Source organism: Giraffa tippelskirchi, chromosome 2 (assembly GCF_054371585.1).
Source record: "Giraffa tippelskirchi isolate mGirTip1 chromosome 2, T2T-mGirTip1v1.2.pri, whole genome shotgun sequence".
In the NCBI taxonomy this organism is placed as follows: Eukaryota; Metazoa; Chordata; class Mammalia; order Artiodactyla; family Giraffidae; genus Giraffa; species Giraffa tippelskirchi.
Window position 1 is genome coordinate 87,852,452 of NC_137276.1, and position 11,719 is coordinate 87,864,170.

The following is an 11,719-nucleotide window of genomic DNA, read 5'->3' on the forward strand; positions in this document are numbered from 1 at the left end:
TGAAGCAAGTGGGGCCCATGTACAGACAGAGTACATATGCTCTGTCTGTGCAGGAACCCACAGCTCTACTCAGGAGCTGTGTAGACGTGCACAGGAACCCATGCGGCTCTGGATGCAAGTTCCCTTTGTCCCTCACAGACTATGATGCTCCAACTTCCGCCATCCCTGCCCTGTCATGGAACTGCTCTGCAGGGCAGGTGAGGCTTGTGTGGATTCCCTGCATGTGTGTGAGGTGAGCTATGGTGGAGCAGCCCCGTCACAGATCTGGGCTGCTTCTGAGGCACTCCTTGAGTAAACATGAGCAATAGTCACCCCTACCCAAAACAGGCTCTGTCCTGGGACTGGGTCACCTCTGCATCGCATGGCCATGTCTTTTACTGGGTTGTGATCACCCTAGATCCAGTGCCATAACGTGATATGAGTGAGTAGGGCCTCAGCATTCACCCGGCCTGGGCTGGAGGATGTGTAGCATAGTTGTGGAAAACCCAGTAGCCACTAGAACAGACCTCTCTCTGTCCAGCCTCGGGGGCCAGCCAGCATGTGAAGACTCCTTATAAATGGAATCCAAGCTTCCCACAGCCCTTTTGTTTGTCTCAATGTCTTCCAACCAGCCAAGGAGGCTTGTCTCCCCTGTGGAGGTTCCTAGGACTAGAGGTCTCAACCTGTGGCTCAACCTGCTCACTCTCTAGGGCAGGTATTGCTCAGGTAAAGTCCTTTTTCCCTCTGATACCCTCCCAGGGGCACAGGTCCCAACTCAATCACTTCACTCCCCTTTATACTCAATTATATGTGTTTATTTCTTATCATTTTGGTTATACAGAAGTCCTTCTACGTTTTCAGTAACAATTATTCATCATGTGGATGTATCTTTGATGTGTTCATGGGGGAGTTGAGTTCCATGTCCTCTTACTCTGCCATCTTGATCTGAACCTGAAAGATAGAGAAATTTTGAGAAAAACTCCTGGTTTCTAACTAAGTAGATTATGGTGCTACCAGTTAAGACAGGGAACATACAAGAAGGTGCCTAAGGTAAATCAGTTTTGTTTTAAATCTGTTGAATTTGGGATGCCACTGTCATACCCAAATGGAAACATCCAATAGCTAACCAAGTTTGTGAATCTGCGCTGAGGTCAGATATCTCTGTAGGAACTAGAGTTTGGAGAATTTTGTATATGTGGGTAATCATTGAAAACATTTTCAAAGATGAGATTATCCATCTCATTTTAACAATAATTTGCTACTGTGGAACATATGGACATTTAAGTGTTGAGTGAGAAATGTAAAAGAGACAAACAACTGCAAAAGTGTAAGAACCAGAATGATGTGATGTCAGGGAACAGAGCACCAAAGAGGATCAGTAAATAAAGACAATCATTTACAGTGAATTTGGAAATACAGAGGTCATTGGTAAACTAGGAATCATTTCCATAGAGAGTTGGCAAAGCAAGTCAGATTGCAAGTAATTGAGAAATAAAAGGAAAATGAGATAGCAGAAATGCTTTTTAGTTAAGACATAAGAAGAGACTCTATGGTGGATACAGGGAAAAGCAGTGACAACAGATTATTTTTGGATGGGAGGGATAAGCCTAAATTTTGGCTAAGGGAAAGAAAGGAAAGAAGGGAGGAAGAAATTGAAGACATAGGAGGCAGACATTTCGAAGGGATAGGAGTGGAAAATTTAGATTAATTGCCAGGACTGAAGAAAAGGAGATAGGAGGAAGACAGATGGTTCTTGATACATGTTATCAATCCAGAAAGGTACAGAGGTTGACACAGTGTACTGACACAGGTTGGTTAGTTAAGATGGATTTGGCTAGACAGTCTGCAACACCTAAATTTCACATATTCCCAGTCTGGAATTGTTTGCTTTGTATTTAGTAAGTACAATCTTGAAATTAATAATGAATTTAACTTTCTCTTCTATCTTGCACTTGTGTGTGTGTCTGTGTGTGTGTGTGTATGTTTGAGTATATGTTTCTTCTGTATTGGTTGAATCTTCATAATACATATGGATCATTTTCACAACCAGAAAAATAGTAAGAATGTCACTATTAATATTGTGAATATAACAAGGATCAATGGGTGAGAGAAGCTGAACAGAAATATCTGACTAAATTCAATGGGAGGGGAATGGACAGAGTTTCTTTCTTGTTGCATTAATTCAGATGGCACTAGACCCACAGGTAACATACTTAATCAGAAAAAATATATACAAACATTGAAAGCAAACTAATTCTATATATTCACTAGAAATTACTAGACTTATTTTTTTTTAATTTTTTACTATTTGCTTTTAGAACCTATAAATAAATCCATTTCTGGTAGTCTGTGTCCCTAAGATTTAAAAGTCACCACAGTATAATTATGGTAGGAGGCAATATACTATGAGGATTAAACAAGAATAGAAATAGATTAGCAAAACTTTTAATAATTGTAATATGTTCGTATATGTGTGCTTAGTCACTCAGTCGTGTCTGACTCTTGGCGACCCTTTGGACTGTAGCCCACCAGGCCCCTGTGTCCATGGGATTTTTCAGGCAAGAAATACTGGAATGGGTTGTCATTATTTCTACAAATATGTTTGTGAGTATTTATAGTTGAGTTGCTGACAAATCAGACTTGAAAGCTAATGGACATAGTTGGCAAAATCATTTTTCATATTGAGTCACTGGAAAACATTCAATGGCCCTGTTACTGTGAATTATATACTGAATTACATTTCCAGTATTTTCCTTGTCTATTCATGAACATTTATGTTTTCTTCTGTATATTAAAAGATCATTTTAGCCAATTCTTTAAAAGTTAGAAATTGTTGTGCATTGTTAACATATCAATTTTAATGTATTGATTTTTTAAAAATATTGATTCTTCTCATCCCAAATCATTGCTTATATTTCCTATATTTTAAAACATTCATTAAAATTTCAGTCTTTTTCATAAAGGTTCTCGGAGAAGGCAATGGCAACCCACTCCAGTACTCTTGCCTGGAAAATCCCATGGACGGAGGAGCCTGGTAGGCTGCAGTCCATGGGGTTGCTAGGAGTCAGACACGACTAAGTGACTTCACTTTCACTTTTCACTTTCATGCATTAGAGAAGGAAATGGCAGCCCACTCCAGTGTTCTTTTTTTTTTTTTTTTTAATAAATTTATTTATTTTAGTTGGGGGCTAATTACTTTACAATGTTGTAGTGGTTTTTGCCATACATTGACATGAATCAGCCATGGGTTTACATGCGTTCCTCATCCTGAACCCCCCTCTCACCTCCCTCCCCATCCCATCCCTCTGGGTCATCCCATCGCCCCAGCCCTGAGCTTTTGTCTCATGCATCGAACATGGAATGGTGTTCTGTTTCACATATGATAATATACATGTTTCAATGCTATTCTCTCAGAACGTCCCACCCTCACCTTCTCCCTCAGAGTCCATAAGACTGTTCTATGCATCTGTGTCTCTTATTCTGTCTAGCATATAGGGTTATCGTTACCATCTTTCAAATTCCATATATATGCATTAGTATACTGTATTGGTGCTTTTCTTTCTGACTTACTTCACTCTGTATAATGGGCTCCAGTTTCATCCATCTCAATAGAACCGATTCAAATGTATTTTTTTAATGGCTGAGTAATATTCCATTGTGTATATGTACCACAGCTTCCTTATCCATTCGTCTGCTGATGGACATCTAGGTTGCTTCCATGTCCTGGCTATTGTAAACAGTGCTGCGATGAACATTGGGGTACACGCGTATCTTTCAATTCTGGTTTCCTTGGAGTGTATGCCCAGCAGTGGGATTGCTGGGTCAAATGGCAGTTCTATTCCCAGTTTTTTAAGGAATCTCCACACTGTTCTCCATAGTGGCTGTACTAGTTTGCATTCCCACCAACAGCGTAAGAGGGTTCCCTTTTCTCCACACCCTCTCCAGCATTTATTGCTTGTAGACTTTTGGATAGCAGCCATTCTGACTGGTGTGAAATGGTACCTTATTGTGGTTTTGATTTGCATTTCTCTAATAATGCCACTCCAATATTTTTGCCTGGAGAATCCCAGGGACGGCGGAGCCTGTTGGGCTGCCGTCTATGGGGTCACACAGAGTCAGACACGACTGAAGCGACTTAGCAGCAGCAGCATAAAGGTTTTATCAATTTTTTTGTTAAATATATTCCTAAATTCCAAAATTGTCCCCATTGTGCATAGTATTTTTTGTAACTCTTGCCTTTTCAAGGACTGATAGAGATGACATTGCTTGAGAGAGGCAGAAAATAAATGTCATAAATGCATTCATAGATATAAAAATTTTAAATAAGTATATTACATAGTACTTCAAAAACACAGAGGGTACAACAGTACAAAGAACCTAATGTAGGAGTGTGATTCTGATATTCAATCAGATTGATGCCATTGACTGCTGTAAAGTAAGAGTGAGAGAGCAATGGGAGGTGATGTTCAAGTTGCCAGATTATGTAGTTCACTGGTTTTGACTGTGCGAAGACTGATAGAATAAAACCAAGCAAGTCAGTAGTTCTTTAATGAGGTACGTGGAGAAAAACTCTTGATGACTCAGTGTTCTACTAATCCCCTCTGCACAGAGCAGGAAAGATCTGTTCAGTTTCTTTTTGGCTTTTCTATGTGAACTCTGGCTCCCAGGGATTAATCCAGTCCGAGAGTTCATAGTTCTGCATCAGTTGTCCACACCATGGCCACCATGAAACACACTGACCTCACCTACACACAGACACCTGCAGGCATCAGCATCTATTTGACTGAGGAGAAACAGACACATGGGAGTTGATGGTGGAGGATAGCAAGCTATCTTGCTGCCAGCAACTTCACAGAATTCTTGCTCCACAAGCCAAAATTAAAATTTTCTTGACCAAATGCCACAGTATCTCTTCATTCTCACTTTCCTGTATTGCAAAGAAAATAATATAAGAAATTAAAATGAAGTTATTTCTACATACCAATAGATAGCATTTGTTACAAGAATTAATATGATAGTTTACAATGAATTTTGTGTAACTGATTATATTTTCCAAAGAACAATACTTTATTGTAGACAACTGACAAACCAACAATCCGAAAAAGCTGTATAACACAAAGCTTCATTGGATTCTTCAAAGAGTTATCCAAGACTATGGAAACATACTTTCCTGAAGCGAGTATGAATATAATCAAAACAACTAATATCTTTTCAGCACTTATTATTTACTGTGTATTATGTTAAATCCTTCAAACAACTTTGGATGGTAAGCTTTATTAATAATTTATTACTCCAGATGAAGACATATATAGGAGCACACGTACATCAAGTAGCAGAGCTGGTCTTGTCTGACTGCAAGTCCAGGGAACCTAACATCTACTCGCTGTTTATAGATCCACCCAAAAAGGTGGAAGTACCCAAATCTAAATGATATAGAACACTTGCAAAAATATAAAGCTATATTACAAAACTCAATTCCAGTTGACTTGTTAAGACAGCAAAAGGAGAGTGGTTCAAAACTTGTTTGGACTTCTCTGGCGGTCCAGTGGCTAAGACTCCACACTCCCAATGCAGGGGGCCTAATATCTATCCCTGGTCAGGGAACTAGATCCCATATGCCCCAACTAAAAGATTCTGCATGCCTCAGCGAAAATAAAAGATTCTGTGTGCTTCAACTAAGACCCAGCGCAGCTAAAAACAAAACAAAACAAAACAGTCTTGTTTCCAAGGACAGGATCTTCTGTGAAGCAAGTACTCTAACACTTGAAGATATGAGGGGCACACTTTTATTTTTCATTCAACCATCAATACAAAATGACACAAATTTTTCTCTCTAGAATATTTGTCACAAAACAAAGATCAAGACTATCAGAGCAATTAATACTTTGTGTTTTTAAAGTTCATTAAAAAATAATAACTTTCATATACCAAAAAATTGTGGCATTCTTTTTCAAATTTTAAGTGATTTCATTTGGCATTTATTTTGCTCTAATGTTTCCATCTTCTAAATGTTTTGTATATCTGGTATCTATATCAAATAGAGATCATTTTTACCTGTTACTAAAACAATCCTGTCATCATATATTGGTTCATAACAAAAACGGACTATAAAAACACATTTTTTACTGAAAACAGCTGAAAATTTTAACATGATACACCACAGAAAATTATTCACTATTATTATGGCCACATTATTTGAAAGCATGTAAATACAGTGTTATGAAAATGTGGAATAATTTTTGATTTCAAGAATTTCTGAGAATTCCTGAAAATTCCCATCTGTCATTCCTGAATGATGAATGCTGGGGATTTGGAAACATTATTCTGGATCATTAGCTTTCACAGCTTTTAAAGCAGCAGATCCCTTTTATCAAACAAAATCTACCTTGGAAACTGAAGCAAAGATAAAAATGAGGCTCTGGCTATAGGAGATAGCAGAAAAGAGACGTGATTCTGATATGAACTTTGTGGCCAAATTGCTGAGTGACTTAAGGGTCATTGCTTTTATTCTTCTAAGTCTTGGTTACCTCATCAGTAAACTACAGTTGATATAGCTCTTCTGGACCCCAGGCTTGTTGCGGGAGACAGTTGAGATAGTGTGGCAGAAAAGCTTTGCAAACCTGGGATGCTGTTAGGTGCAAAGCAGACAGAGGACTTCTATACTTCTGATACAACCCTTATAACATGGGACTGATGGGAAAAGCAATGACTAGTGCCCCAGACTCCACACCATCCTGGCTGCTTTCCAAGGCTTCTCTCTCTGCTTGTGCCTCTCCCTTTTAAGGGCTGGGGCTTCAGGATGTAAATGAGACCTTGAGTTTAGATTGGAGTCATTCTATATACACATGGTCAATAGGCACACGAAAAGATGTTCAACATTGTTAATTATTGGGAAATGCAAATCAAAACTTCAATGAAATATCACCTCAAACCAGTCCAAATGGGTATCATCAAAAAAATCCGCAAACAATAAATGCTAGAGAGGGTGTGGAAAGAAGGGAACCCTTACGCTGCCAGTGGGAATGTAACTTGGTACAGTCACTAAGGAGAACAGTTCAGAGCTTCCTTAAAAACTAAACATAGAGCTACCATATGACCCTGCAATCCCACTCCTGAGCATAAATCTGGAGAAAAACATACTCTGAAAGAATACATGCACCCTAATGTTCATTGCAGCATTGTTTATGATAGGCAAGACCAGGAAGTAACATAATTTTCCTTTAACAGAAGAATGGATAAAGAAGATGTGGTACATATATACAATGGAATATTACTCAACCATTAGGAAGAATGAAATAATGCCATTTGCAGCCACACAGATGGATCTAGAGATTGTCATACTGAGTGAAGTAAGTCTGACAGAGAAGGAGAAATGTCATATGAAATACTTATATGTGGAATCTAAAAAGAAATGATACAGATGAACTTACAAAACAGACTTAGAAAATGAACTTATGGTTGCTGAGGGTAGGGATGGAGTGAAGAGACAGTTAGGGAATCTGGAATGGACATGTACACACTGCTATATTTAAAATGATAACCAACAAGTTCCTACTGTATAGCAAAGGGAACTCTACTCAGTGTTCTATGGCAGCCTATATGGGAGGAGAGTTTGGGGTAGAATTGATACATGTATATGTATGGCTGACTCCCTTCCCTGTTCACCTGAAACTATCATAACATTGTTAATCGGCTATACCCCAGTACAAAATGAAAAGCTTAAAAAAAATAAAATGGAGTCATTCTATAATTAGTTCAAGTCAGGCAGTAAACCAGAAAATTATACCCCTCACCACCTAAAAGTTATAGATTATAAAATAAGGAGTGTTATTTATGAGGGATTCACAGTTCACTGAAATGGGGGCCAGAAGATTGTAGTTCAGTCTGGAACTGCCATGAGATGCAGAGGAATGTGCCAGTTCCCCTCTTGACTTTGAAGGTCAGGAGGGCTTGGATGACTCCACTTTTCTACTCAGAGGATTCATGGCACCTCATTCCCTGGCTTAACTCACACAGAAAAAGGAATCAGTGGTGTTCATCTGTGTCTGCAGTGCTCTTGCTAAGTGGAGCTCTGACATTGCTCAGGTCAGGGAGCTCTTTTTGCAAATAATAACTGTTTACTAAAAGTAATTGTCATGTTTAATTTCCATAACCTTGATATCAGCTTTTTAAAAAAAATATTACTACATGTAAAAGCAAAAATTACTTGTTAAAATAAACTTTAACAAAAGTATATAAAGATGAAGTTTCCTCCACCCTCCAATCCTATCCCCCAGTATTTAATCATAATACTTTCAAACTTTTCTCTATGTTTATTTAAATATACGTGTGTGTCTGTGTGTGTGTGTAATTTAGGAGATTTTATTTTGTTTTCTTAGGGAAAAGGGGTGCTTGTTTATTTGCTTCCTATTTTTTCATTAGACCATTCTGTAATTTGCTGTTTTTTTTAATATATATTTATAGTAAGCAGTTTCTAAATCAGTCAATTCTTATAATGACTGTCCTATTTTGTGGATATACCAAAATTTGTTTCTACATTTCTGTATTGATGAATACTTGGATCTTTATACTGCTTTGCTATTAAAAATGATACTACAAGAACAAAACAACATTTCAGTGAGCACCATACAGCTTTCAACAGAAAGATTTGCTCAGGAATGGCTGTCTGCTCTAACCTCTGCCAGGATACTGCAGGCCAAGAATTAAATTTTTAGCTCCAGGGTACTCTCTCTCTTAAAGATATAGCTTCTAAGTTGAGGGCATTAACTAAGCCTCAGCTTTCCTGTTTGTCTCCTGAACGCCAAAGGATATTACTTTGAAAAGAGTGATAAAGAACAAGAGAATGACTGTAGTGCACTCAACTTTTCAAATGTGAAAACACATGATTGGTATAATTTATTGTCATCACATCAACATTAACACCATCATCATCAGTGTTTGTAGGCAAACTCTTTCCATGGTCAAAGTATTGGATCTAATATAAACTTTTGCACTAAGAGATGAGTCTCTCTATTCTCATCTCAAGTTAAACTGCTTGGGGCTGGATGCAGGTCTGTAATCTTCTGTACAATGTATGTGACAGGTGCTCTTTGGAGCTTGTGAAGTGTAGTAAGAATCAGAAGGTGACTGAAAATATGTCATCCTCCCCTGAAAATTCTAGTCCTTATTTTCAGCTCTAACACACTGAGATGCAAAATTACTTCTACATAGTTCAAATACTTTAAGACAACTGGGTATCTTTTCCTTATTCCCAAATCTTTCTTCTGGACTAAACATCCTCTGCTTTTCAAACAAAGTCATACATCCCAGACAAACTCTAAGATGACTCTTTAAAATACTTTAAGTTCCACAAACCTATTTGAGATGAGGTCCCAGGAACTAAGTTGTACTTCAAACACATTCTGAGCATTGCAGATTATAGTGAAACTAGGGGCCCTTCCTGGCTTGGACACTGGATATCTCCTAATGGAGACTGAGTTTACATCAAGACACATGAGATGGCTAAATCATACTGAGCTTGAAGTCTACTCAACCACTTAGATTTGTATTTATTTTGCATAAATGCTAGCAGCTTACCAATTAGGGTTTTATTTTTAATAGATATCAATTGATATAATAAAAAGGGCAGTGGACTTAAAGTCAAAATATCTGGATTAAATCCCTGCAAAAATATTCATAAAGTCATTCAACAACATAGAGCAAACTTATAAATGTATTATTTAAGTCTCTCAGTTTAAGTTTTCTCATCTTTAATTTGGGCTTGATAAAGGTTAAAGACAAAGTGTTTCAAAAGTAATTTATAAAGAACTGTGTGATCATTAAGTACTGTTTTTAAAAAAAACTTAAATGAGAACATTCATTAATTCTTTTTAATTCCATCATGTGAGTTTTGCCCAGCTATTTCTTTACTAAGAAACATTTGATAAGAGATAGTGTTAGCAATTATATTAAATATGCCTGTGTGCGTGCTAAGTTGCTTCTGCTGTGTCCAACTCTTTACAACCCAATGGACTGTAGCCTGCCAGGCTCTTCTGTCCATAGGATTCTCTAGCCATGAATACTGGAGTCGGTTGCCATGCCCTCCTCCAGGGGATCTCCCCAACCCAGGGATCGAACCCGCATCTCTTACATCTCCTGTATTGGCAGGCAGGTTCTTTACCACTAGCAACACCTGGGAAACCATTTAAATATATGTAAACCAAAATCAACCTTCATGGATCACAGCCTTGTGGCAAAGGGGATTGCATAACCCAATGAAGCTATGAGCCATGACATGCAGAGCCATCCAAGATGTACAGGTCATAGTGAAGAGTTCTGACAAAATATAGTCCACTGGAGGAGGGAATGGCAAACCACTCCAGTATTCTTACCATGAGAACCCCATGAACAGTCAAAAAGATATGTCACCAGAATATGAGCCCTCCAGGTCAGAAGGTGTCCAATATGCTACTGGGGAAGAGTGGTGGACAATTACTAATGGCTCCAGAATGAAGCAGCTGGGCCAAAGTGGAAATGTTCAGTTGTGGACGTGTCTGGTAGTGAAAGTAAAATCTGATGCTGTAAAGAACAATATTGCATAGGAACCTGAAATGTTAGGTTCATGAATCAAGATAAATTGAAAGTGGTCAAGCAGGAGATAGCAAGAGTGAACATCAACATTTTACGGATTAGTGAGTTAAAATGGACAGGAGTGGGCAAATTTAAGTCAGATGACCATTATATCTACTACCTTGGGCAGGAATCCCTTAGAAGAAATGGAGTAGCCCCCATAGTCAACAAGAGTCCAAAATGCAGTACTTGGGTATAATCTCAAAAACGACAGAATGATCTTGGTTCATTTCCAAGGCAAGCCATTCAACATCACAGTAATCCAAGTCTATGCACCAATCACAAATGCCAAAGAAGCTGATGTCAAATGGTTCTGTGAAGACCTACAAGACCTTCTAGAATTAATACCAAAAGAAGATATCCTTTTCATCATAGGGGATTGGAATGAAGAAGTAGGAAGTCAAGAGATAACTGGAGTAACAGGCAAGTTTGGCCTTGGAGTACAAAATGAAGCAGGGCAAAACCTAACAGAATTTTGTCAAAAGAACACACTGGTCATAACAAACACCCTTTTCTAACAACACAAGAGACGATTCTACACATGGACATCACCAGATGCTGCTAAGTCGCTTCAGTCGTGTCCGACTCTGTGTGGGCCCATAGACGGCAGCCCACCAGGCTCCACCATCCCTGGGATTCTCCAGGCAAGAACACTGGAGTGGGTTGCCATTTCCTTCTCTGGTGCATGAAAGGGAAAAGTGAAAGTGAAGTTGCTCAGTCGTGTCCGACTCTTAGCAACCCCATGGACCGTACCCTACCAGGCTCCTCTGTCCATGGGATTTTCTAGGCAAGAGTACTGGAGTGGGGTGCCATTGCCTTCTCCATCACCAGATGGTCGATACCAAAATCAAATTGATTATATTTTTTGCAACCAAAGATGGAGAAGCTCTATACAGTCAGCAAAAACAAGACCAAAAGCAGACTGTGGCTCAGATCATGAGTTCCTTCTTGCAAAATTCAAGCTTAAACTGAAGAAAGCAGGGAAAACCAGTAGGCCGTTCAGCTATGACATAAATAAAATCCCTTATGATTATACAGTGAAAATGATGAATAGATTCAAGGGATTATATCTGATAGAGTGCCTAAAGAACTATGGAGGGAGGTTTGTAACATTGTACGGAGATAGTGACCA

At 38.6% G+C, this 11,719-nt stretch overlaps 1 long non-coding RNA gene across 1 annotated transcript; it reads right to left on the reverse strand.

Annotated features, from left to right (window-relative positions):
• Nucleotides 1-772: 772 nt before the first annotated feature.
• LOC145539814 (uncharacterized) lies at nt 773-10,892 on the reverse strand. The gene is made up of 3 exons (XR_014077972.1): nt 10,709-10,892; nt 3,550-4,906; nt 773-930 (listed from the first exon to the last, which is right to left on the reverse strand). It is a non-coding gene; the product is annotated as an uncharacterized LOC145539814 (long non-coding RNA).
• Between the last annotated feature and the right edge of the window lie 827 nt (nt 10,893-11,719).